Source organism: Camelina sativa, chromosome 19 (genome assembly GCF_000633955.1).
Source record: "Camelina sativa cultivar DH55 chromosome 19, Cs, whole genome shotgun sequence".
Classification (NCBI taxonomy): Eukaryota; Viridiplantae; Streptophyta; class Magnoliopsida; order Brassicales; family Brassicaceae; genus Camelina; species Camelina sativa.
Window position 1 is genome coordinate 11810908 of NC_025703.1, and position 11046 is coordinate 11821953.

Below are 11046 nucleotides of genomic sequence, written 5' to 3' on the forward strand. Positions count from 1 at the left end.
TGTAAATCGAGTTACAGCACGCAATGGGCCTGAAGTCTGTCATTGAAGTCGCATTCGTGGTTTTTGGGATGAGGGTGAATAGTGTGGAGTTCCATTGCTTTAGCATCCGATCGGTACTGAAAAACTCCTGAACTGCAGTAACCAAGTCGTGTCCCACAATATCCCAGTGGAATGAGAAGAACTCTGCGCATTATCCGTCAGGGCTGGAGCTTTATCCCAGTATTAACACATTTTGTTTCCAATTTCTAACTACGAGGGGAGTATTGAACTTGTATTTTAAAAGATTTTAGAGTATTTTTAAAATCTTTTGTTATTCAACTTAGATTTATGTAAAATCTTTTAAAATCCTCTTTTATTCAACTTAAATTTCGATAAAATCATTTAAAACAATCTAAAATTTCTTGTTATTCAATCAATGATTTATAAAACTGACTTAAAATCTATTGTTATTCAAAATTTCAGAACTTTTTTATAAAATTCTCCTTTACATGATTCTACAAGACTTTTTGTGTGTTTTTAGTTGAAAAATATCTCTCTCAAAATCACAGCCTTTGAGGTGGAATTTGAAAGAATTTCATCAAAAAAAAAAAAACTCTGGAAATAAACTCGTCTAATCCCACAACAAGTGTGAAATTGTTTCTCTTGTCTGCTTCACCGCCATCAGCTAAATATAAAAGGATTTGGGTATTTTGTTCACTAATGGAGTTTGAGTTTCCATACTTTTTCGTGCAACTGGAGTGTGAAAGCCATAAATTGCAAACAAACCCAGCGAAACGAAACGAAACCTAAGCGAAGAACTGGAGTTTATTAGCATCTCCAGTAATGACCAGTAGTAATAGGACATCGTTAGTCATTCGGGCAGGTTCAAGTTTCTTCTAGGTTCGTCTTCGTTTTTTTTCTTCTAGGCATCAATGGAGTGCCCTTACCCGAATTCACATGCTTTATACGGTTGTATGTAGCGGCATAATACCGATGCCGGTCTGGTTCGGTTCACGAGCTGAGGGCCAACCGGTCTCAGCCACCACGATGTCCACGTCACCGTACCCGCTCCGTCTCATAGCAGAGTAAACAGCGTCAAGATGAGCGTCGAACATGTTGGTGTAGTTCATCTTCAAAACCAGGTCAACGACAACTACGTCGTTTGAGTTAAAGAGTGCGTAGTTTAACGTTTCGGGTCCGAACCCAAAATATGGGTACGAGTTAACCATAAAAGGAGACTTCGTGCGGTTTTGGAAGTCGAGGATTGGAGCGAAGATGGTTTTATCGTAGCCTCTACGAAACTTTCCGGAGCTAGGTGGTTCGGAAGAGCCTAATAGGACACCGAGCGAGTGAGGCGTAGAGACGAAGATCCCAGTCACGTTAGCCAGATCTACTGTTAACGTAAGCGCCTCCATGGCGGGAAGGAGATGACCGATCAGTGTTTTGTCGGATGTAGCGATGACTTCGTTTCCAACATCAATGTAACGGATCGAGGCTGCCGGGAGGAAAGGGAAGATGTGGTCGGAGAGCCATGAACGTGCGTTGGGAAGCTTAGAGAGGGAAACGATGTCGGAGCGGAGTTTGGGATCGTACGCGTGACGGTGAGAGAGATCCCCGGTGATGCCACAAAGTTTTTTTTTTTTTTTGTTCTAAAATATTCTAAAATCTTACAGAATCACATTTATTTTCTTGGATTTTAAATATAAAAACTTTAAAAACTAATCAAAATCTCCCAAAAACTCAATCAAATCCTTCATAATTCTAAAATATTAAATTCCTACAAAATCTTTCCAAATCCAAGTTTAATACCCCCTCTACATGTATCAAATTAAACTCAACTTACATAGGGTGTGATTGGTAACAGTTTTTAAAAGCTTTACAAATATACAGTTTTAATATTTACCAATCACAAAAACTTTACCAAAAGCTTTACCAAAAACTTTACTCTTAGCTTTTTCATACAGCTTTTATGTACAACTTTTTCTTACAGTTTTGCACTATTTACTAAAAGCTTACAGTTCTAGCTTACACCTTTTTTATACAGCTTTGTATAGATTACCAATCGGATCCACAACTTTATTAAATATATATGCTTCCAAAAAAAATATACTTTAATATCGACCATCCGCCACTAACATGTACTTATGTTTTAATCATTAAGTGAATCACAGAGATTTTACAATCTTTGTTCTTTGATCAAATAAAAAGAAAGAAATATTATAACCTTCCTTTCTTGGGGTTTTAATGAAAAAAAATGACGTGGACTATTTATTTATCTCGGTAAGAATGATACAATGATTAAACCATAAAAAACAAAAAATTGTAACAGTCATTAGAGGGTTACCTAGAAAATATCTATTTACACTACACAACACAAACCACACACAAACTCAAGCTATAGAACACCAAAAAACAAAAACACAACAAAAAAAAAAGAAGAAGAGAGAACCTTTTCTCTCAGCCATGGGCTCGTCTCGAAACGACGGCGCATACCAACCGCTTCTCCAGCCTCAATCATCTCCATCGACTACGGAATCAAGCAACGGCGAGCTCGAAACCGTGCTCTCCGACGTTGAAACTCCTCTGTTTCAACACGCCTACGCAAGGCCACTATGATTGAGTCAAAACTTCTCTTCAACCTAGCTGCACCAGCCGTCATCGTCTACATGATCAACTACCTCATGTCTATGTCCACTCAAATCTTCTCTGGCCATCTCGGTAACCTCGAACTCGCCGCCGCTTCTCTCGGTAACACCGGAATCCAAGTCTTCGCTTACGGTCTCTTGGTAACAACAACAAGATTCACTGATTTTTATTACAACCTATGTCTCCATGTCGCGTTTATCCTATGCTTTTTTTTTTGGAATTTGATAGCTAGGGATGGGGAGTGCAGTGGAGACGTTGTGTGGTCAAGCATACGGTGGTAGAAAATACGAGATGCTTGGAGTTTATCTCCAAAGATCAACCGTATTACTAACTCTCACCGGCCTCCTCCTCACCTTACTCTACGTCTTCTCCAAACCTATCCTCCTCTTCCTTGGAGAATCTCCAGCAATCGCTTCCGCCGCAACACTCTTCGTATACGGCCTTATCCCTCAAATCTTTGCTTACGCTGCAAACTTCCCGATCCAAAAGTTCCTCCAATCACAAAGCATCGTTGCTCCGAGCGCTTACATCTCAACAGCTACACTCTTCGTTCACCTTCTCTTAAGTTGGCTTGCTGTTTACAAGCTTGGTATGGGACTTCTTGGTGCGTCCCTTGTGCTTAGTTTGTCGTGGTGGATCATTGTGGTGGCTCAGTTTGTTTATATTGTGACGAGTGAGAGGTGTCGTGAGACGTGGAGAGGGTTTAGTGTACAAGCTTTCTCGGGGTTATCGAGTTTCTTTAAACTCTCCGCCGCTTCCGCCGTGATGCTTTGCCTTGAGACTTGGTATTTTCAGATTCTCGTTCTTCTTGCCGGACTTCTCGAGAATCCTGAACTTGCTCTTGATTCACTCTCTATTTGGTAAGTCCTATTTTTAGTCAAACTAAAATGATTATTTCCTTAATAATTTTGCTAAGTAAATTAATTTTACCTCTTGAGTCTTGACCCAAAAAAGTAGTAATTATTTTTGCCTGTATTAGTTATCTCCTCTGTTTTTTTTGCCACAAAATATTTCTCTTAAACCAAATAGCAGAAATAAAAAAAATTCATTATGTATACGTTTGTTTTTATGCTTGTGCATAGGTGGTACCCGTAGTTAGTCGTCTTTACAACAAAACAAAAAACACTTTCGATATCTTGAAACTCCACGTGAATATATGTGGTTATAGACTTGTATGATGAATTATTCTAGTCTTTTCTAGTAAATATTCGACAAAACTTTTTAGTATTCTTATTATCCGATATGAAAAGAATAGAACAAAACTTTTGTTAAGAGTAGAAAAGCCAAGTTTGGGTGTAGATATGTAAGTTTGGGTAGTGGCGAACAAATTTGACACTTCGACTGCTAGAGACAAAATCTGAGGTCACATCACATTTCTTCTCGTTTTGGTCTCTTTAGCATCATTTTTTGTCTTCTTAAATATTAGAATTTAACTTTAGTAATTTCTATACGACCATTTCTATGAAATTATTTATATGGAATCGAATAAAACATCATTTATACGTCCAATAATTGAACGATAACTCTGCATCTTATTCATTATTTTGTTGAACATATTATATACAATAATATTGTAAATCTAGATTGGATTTTGGAGAGTCGTATTAGATTTTTTTTTGCTCCAAAAGTTATGTTTTTGTTTTGCTACCAAACAGAAGCAGCCACCCAATCTAGGTACTTGCACCAAATCAATATCGAATTCTCTTCTTTATAATATCCTAGTATTTTCAGTTTTTCATGTCCAGTCAAAAGTTGCAAGTTTATAATAATTTTGTACAAGCAATAATTGTTTAATTATATATCTTTTTTTTTCTTTGTCTTTCAGCATGACGATTTCAGGTTGGGTGTTCATGATATCTGTTGGATTCAATGCAGCGATAAGGTTCCTTTTCTCCCAGCCTCACCTTTCGCTTTCTCGCTAAGTTATAATTACATAAAAGTTAGAATGTCTCTGTCCACTTTATTTACCCCAAAATAATTATATGGCTTCTTACATTTACACACTTAAACAATGCCAAATCATACTTGAACCATGGCTCTTTTTGTCCTTTAAATCTGACGAAAATGTGCCACAATTTGGTGTGATGTTATTTTAGTGTAAGAGTGAGCAATGAACTTGGAGCTGGGAACCCTAAATCAGCAGCGTTTTCTGTAATCATCGTCAACATTTATTCGTTAATCACATGTGTGATCTTAGCCATTGTTATATTGGCGTGCCGCGACGTTTTGAGCTATGCATTCACTGAGGGTAAAGAAGTCTCGGACGCTGTTTCTGATCTCTGTCCCCTTCTTGCCGTAACGCTTGTTCTCAACGGAATCCAACCTGTCCTCTCCGGTAAATCCTCATGCACCGCATTTTCGTAAACCGAAAGAGGTAATAAGTTTTATATTTACTAAACGATTGTGAAAATATTCATCATAGGTGTGGCGGTTGGATGCGGTTGGCAAACATTTGTTGCAAAAGTTAACGTGGGATGTTACTATGTTATCGGAATTCCTCTTGGAGCTCTCTTTGGGTTTTACTACAACTTCGGTGCCAAGGCAAGATAGTTTTCTTATACCTTTCATGTGCAATGATTCTTGTATTTTATATCATGCCTAATCATAGTAAAGGCTAACCATTTTTTGATGTTATATAGGGTATATGGACGGGGATGATCGGTGGTACGGTTATACAAACGTTTATTTTAGCATGGGTGACGTTTAGAACAGACTGGACAAAAGAAGTACGTTTGCTCTACTATATATAGTAAACTATAAGTTTCATTGATTTTGATTGTCTTGTAGAATAATTGGATTTTTCTGTTGTTTTAGGTGGAAGAAGCTTCGAAAAGAATGGACAAATGGAGCGACAAGAAACAAGAATTGGTACGCGAATGATGAGCTGATTAGATTCATCGGTTTAAAGGAAACACCACCGGGTAGCAAATGCTAAAATTAACCGGTCAGCTGGTAATAAAGGATGTGGTCTACCTATATATAATCTTTCTAGAACTCGATATAAAGCTTTGTATGGGCTTATTTTTAAAACTACAGGTTGTGACTGTCTTGGACTGAATTGATGGTTTATTTTTTTTTCATATATTACTGATTTTTTTTTAAAATAATATAATTGTATTATTTTGTTAGATTGCAAGACTTTCATGGTTTCTCTTTTTTTTTTAAGTCTGATGCATGTTTTGTTGTTGAGAACTTCAAAGTTTGAATGTAAAATAAATTGAGAATTGGATTTCACATAAAATGGTGATGCTGCGCATCTCTCGACTTGGGCTTTGCAACGAAGACATCTTGGCCTTTTAGCCTTAGTTGGGTTTTTGCATCGGTGTTGTTTCGTTTGGTTTTTGTGTCAAGGAAAAGATAAACATAAATCTTATTCCTCTGCATCGTTTGCGTCTTTTTAACTATTTGGGGTAATCTTCTTGGGTCTTAAGTAGGAGTCCTTTTTCGAGTCTTGTTCCTCATCACGATTTGAGTCAATAAAAGAAAAAAAAATCAAAAACAAAGGTAGCTTTAGCTACCACCAAAGAGCTTTTGTCTTCAGGTCCTAAGAGGAGGATTCTCACCCCTTGTTTGTTCCCCCTCGACCTCTATTTCTTCTAAACTCCCATGCTTCCTTGTCTCGCTTACACTTTCGTATCAAATGGGCAGGATCAGATCTTGTCCTGATAGTTTGCTTTGCGGCACAAAATAGATTAATAGAATTTGGAGTCTAACCGAACTTGAAAAGCTTTTCCAACCACAAATTGATGTGTCATGCTTGCCTCAGCATAATTAACCAGCTCAAAATCTAATTGCGAGGTTTTTTTGTAAATTATCAGAGCTACGAACGTTCCTTGAATTTTGTGGTTATTATCTCAATCTCTATTTCCGTGTAATTCAAACTTAATTATCATACCTTAAACTCTAGTCTTATTTATTTTGTTACGCATATATTTTGATATTAATGTACATATATAGACATGTCAACGTAGTATATACAGTATGTGTTACGTATGTCGTGCAAGCTCGCAGGTCATAACACTTCTCTAATTCTGTACAACTGAGTGCGGACAAACAAATTACATGAAAATTTCGAGAATTTGTAGATTTTAATGTAATTAAAAACTTGTCAAGATCCACTATCCAGGTTTTGAGACTTTTTTGAGGGAGCATTTTTTTTCTTTCTCTTTTGTATCTTGAAATCTTGAAAAGTTTTGAACCTTCTAATTTCATTTTATGTTTGATATTTCATTAGGCATCTTCCTATTATTAATTTGGAACTATATTTAGCAAAGTAACCTTTTATTTGTAAGATTTACGTAATTAAACTTATTTTCATTTGAATAAATATCAAAACTTATGAAAATATATATAAAAAAAAACAAACTGATGCTCTCTCTTCATGGTAATACTAACGCCGATTCATCCCATTTTTTTATTTTCTGGCCGGTGTCTGGCATCTCTTCCGGCTCCGTGCCTCTTTAGTTGTTTCATTTTTCGTTTATTTACATAGTGATAACAGGTTTTTCATCCAGGGTATCAATTCCCTATGCAGTTGTAGTATAAAAGGTTATCAATCCAAATGGTTGTTATGCTAGCAGAAAGGATGCAATCAGAAGCAGGCAAGTCAAGCCAGACAAGAAAAGGTTTTGATCTAACAATCCTAAAAGAAATAAAAGAAAGCAAATAAATGAGAACCACACGATCTAAGCACTCGACCCAAGCATTCGAGTACAGGATCAGGTGGGGTGATCGAGTAAGTAAGAACAGTATGAACAGCTCGAGGGGTTACACGAAGCAGGTGATCGTGTACCTGTTCGGTAAGTGATCGAGTTATGAATAAAAATGTAAACAATCTAAATACGAAAGCTCCTAAAGATGGGGTAATCGACTCCTACGCGTTCCTGACCAATATGGATGTCCTACATGCCTCAAGCAAATATTCCCTAGGCAATGAATCTCTAAAACATTGTTAAAACACTCTCGTGATAGAAACAATCAACCTTGATCACTCCCCTACCCAACTCTCGTTGGAGAAACATGACCAAGCAGGCAATATGAACCGATTCATTATTGTCAATAAACCCCTTACTCATCTAATTTCTTAGGCTAAGTGAGTAAATCTCTAGCATTGGTTGATTCAAGCATTTCATCTACACTTCTCTGTGGTAAAACACCCTAGATCTAATCTCACCCTCTCGGTTTGTTGATAGCATTAAGAACACCAATCTAGAAGGGAATTTATAAAACATAAACAATCAAGCTAAGACATCCTAACCGATGAAGAACACAAAATCGTCTATCCCATCCCAAGAAACCTTACTTCACTACTCAGATCTCATTGCAGAAAACATAGAAACATAGATAAACGAAAATTGCACTATATTAAAAATAGAAGTAGAGTAGAAGAGTATAGAATCAAAAATACAAAAAGAAATAAAATTTCATCATAACGAAGTAGAGAAAGTGTTTGAGTTGCTCAGTTTCTCTCCTAGAAGCTCTCGCTCTTTGTTCTGAGGGTCTGCGGCGTGCTAGGGCGAGAGGAAGAAGAGGGAGGCTTATATATGGAAACCCATTAACCCTAGCTTCCCAGTCCTGCCCGAGGGTCTGCTCGATGGGGTGCACGAGGATGTGCTCGGGTTGCTCTTCGGGTAGGTCCTTGGATTGTTCTTTTTGTTCTTAGATCCTCTTCGACCGGGTTGGTGTCCGGACTGTTCTTCCTGCTCTATAACTCCTTCGGGTACATGCTCGGATTTTACCTTGTTTCTCCCTGTTTTCGGCTCTTAAGCACCTGTTTTCATCCAAATTATGCAAATGCAAGAATGCAACACCCTAAATGGCCTAAATGTGGATTCCTACAGTAAATGACCTAAAAATACAAAGGTTAGGATAGAAACAATGCAAAATATGGACAACAAGTGATGCTTAAAACATGTAAATTAGAGAGTTATCAGACCCCCAAACTTAAATCTTGCTAGTCCTCTAGCAAGGAAGTAGGAGGATGAGGGTTAAAAATGGGACTCATAACCTTTTGAGCTAAGCGAATGATTCAAGCTATGGTCGTTAAAGATAGTTTAACGTGCTAAGATCAATCATCATACTTACAAATATTTTTCTATGATTATTACCATGCATCGATCTAGTTCAACCTCCAACAATTAGTAAAGACTTGCAATTCCAAAGAACATCTCTTTCCCATTCATTAAAGTGTTTGGCGAATTATTGCAAATGGAAGGTGAATCAAGCTCAATCGGTTTCAAGGGTAAGACTTTTGGTAGGGTGGTTTCAAACAATATTTTTGGGTGGTTTCCTCTTAAAAGAAAGAATGCTAGACAATTGTGAAAACTATCTAAGATTGAGAACAATTAGGGCATACAAAGCTTAACTCTTGATAATCTACCCTTTTCTCATTCACTTTCTCTTTTATCAAACCCCCTAGAATAAAAACTACACACATCCTTGATTTTTAACTATTTTTTTATAATTCCTAAGGTCTAAACTTTAAACATCTAGCTCTTCTTTTTTTTTCTTTGCTAAGCTCCTAATAATATTCCTATATTATATATATATTTTTTTTCTTTTTCTTTTCTAGGCAACTATAGCAAGATCTTTTTTTCTCTCTTTTTTTTTTTTTTTACTTAGATACTTAGAGCTAATTGAATTGAACCTTAGGGACTTTCTTCTTTTTATTCCTCAACCAAACTCCAAATAATAATGCTAACCACCTATCTTTCAAAACTGATCCTAATAGCTAGTTCAAATGATTCTAACTTAGCTAAATCAATAGCCAGTTCTTTGTCGTTCTCAATACTCTCAAGGTTTCACAACCTATAACACAATGAAAAGGCCTCACTCAACAATTCATAACAGTGTTTGAAAGAAAGGTTTGGGTTCAAGGGTAGGAAAAACAAATCGGGTTAAACAAAAAGATTCGTAAAAATGGAGTGTTAACCCGAGTTTAGAGTTACCATGAGCAAGTATTCATATTCCATAAGCAAGACAATTTAAGTTCAAATTAAGTCCAATAATATAGAGATGATGCAATGTTCAAGAAAGTTTCACACAAGTGGAGGAAGCTTTCAAAAGACACAAGTTTCTAAACAAAGATTTTTCATTTTTTTTCAAAGATTGATCTAGCAACAATGAACTGTGATTAAGGGCTGTAGCTTCAATCCTAAGGTTTGGCTTTAAACAAGGTAGTTTTAATCATTGTCCCCTAAAATGCATATGCAAAAATCCTATATGAAGCAATCTAGACTCAATCCTAATATGAAAATGCAACTACATGCACACTCTTTTTTTTGTTTTTTTAATTTTCAAAATTTTAGAATTTTTTATGCAAATAGATGCAGACTCAAATGAAGAAAACTAGCATGCAAAAATTTGAAATAAGAAAATAAAATACAATGTTACATACATCCTAGGACCCTCCCCCAAACTTAAATTACACAGTCCCTGTGTAAATAATAGTCTGAAAAAAAATCCAAGAATCACACAAAATGAAATAAAACTAAATGCAATGTTATATACAAAGGTTGGATGAATGTGGTACCTCATGGGTTGGTGAAGAAGGAGGTTGTAGCAGCCTCCATGCTCGCCAACGTGTAGCCAGGGTCGCCACCGGCTTCAGCAGGTGCCGAGATTCGCTCATCAGAGAGCTCGGTTATGCGCACGGACGACCTGCTTGGACCAGCATCCGAGGGATTGATCGGGTAAGGCGTCGCGTAGGTCATCGGGTATGGCATCGGGTAGTATGACGGGTATGGTGGGAGAGGTCCGGAATGATCACCCATGTAACCGCTTGCAGGGTGCATTGAGTAGAACATCTGATACGACATCTGGTAAGGCTTAGGGAAGGTACCTGTGTGGTCACCCGATTGGGTGTTCGGCTGGGGCATCGGATAGGGCATCATGTACCCCATCGGGTGAGGCGTCGGATAGGCATATGAGTGGCTTCTCCGCGATCTGTCGGGTCTGGTGACATCCTCCTCTGCTAGGGGCTCGTAGGAGGATGTCCTGTGAGGCTCTGGAGGTGCTAATCCTCGGATTCCTACCAATGGTCCGCTTCTTCCCATCCATGTGGGTGCATATACCGAAGTGGGAGCTGAGGCGCAGCTTGCCTTGTCTTGCAGCTCCTTGATCTGTCCTCCCATTACCTTCACTGAGGCAGTGAGGTTTTTTACCTTCTTGGCTAGGAACTTGTTCATCCTTTTCAGTCAGCCGATCCTCTTGTGAGCTTCCCTCACCCCAACAGGTTGTTTTTGAGAGCACACATACTCCTCAAAATCATACTCATCCGAGTTGTCTCCCTGTTCTTGCCCAGTCGTCTCTCTCTCTCCTGCCTCGGACTCCTCTTCCGGGTTGTATAGCTCCTCCAAAGGCGGTGTGAAGTCTATGTTATCCCCTAGCCGGATTTTGGTGCACACGACGTTGGGCAGGATC

The 11046-nt window shown here is 37.9% G+C and overlaps 2 pseudogenes; one reads left to right on the top strand and one right to left on the bottom strand.

Moving 5' to 3' along the window:
- LOC104767720 lies at positions 865 to 2444 on the bottom strand (annotated as a pseudogene).
- LOC104766069 lies at positions 2345 to 5755 on the top strand (annotated as a pseudogene).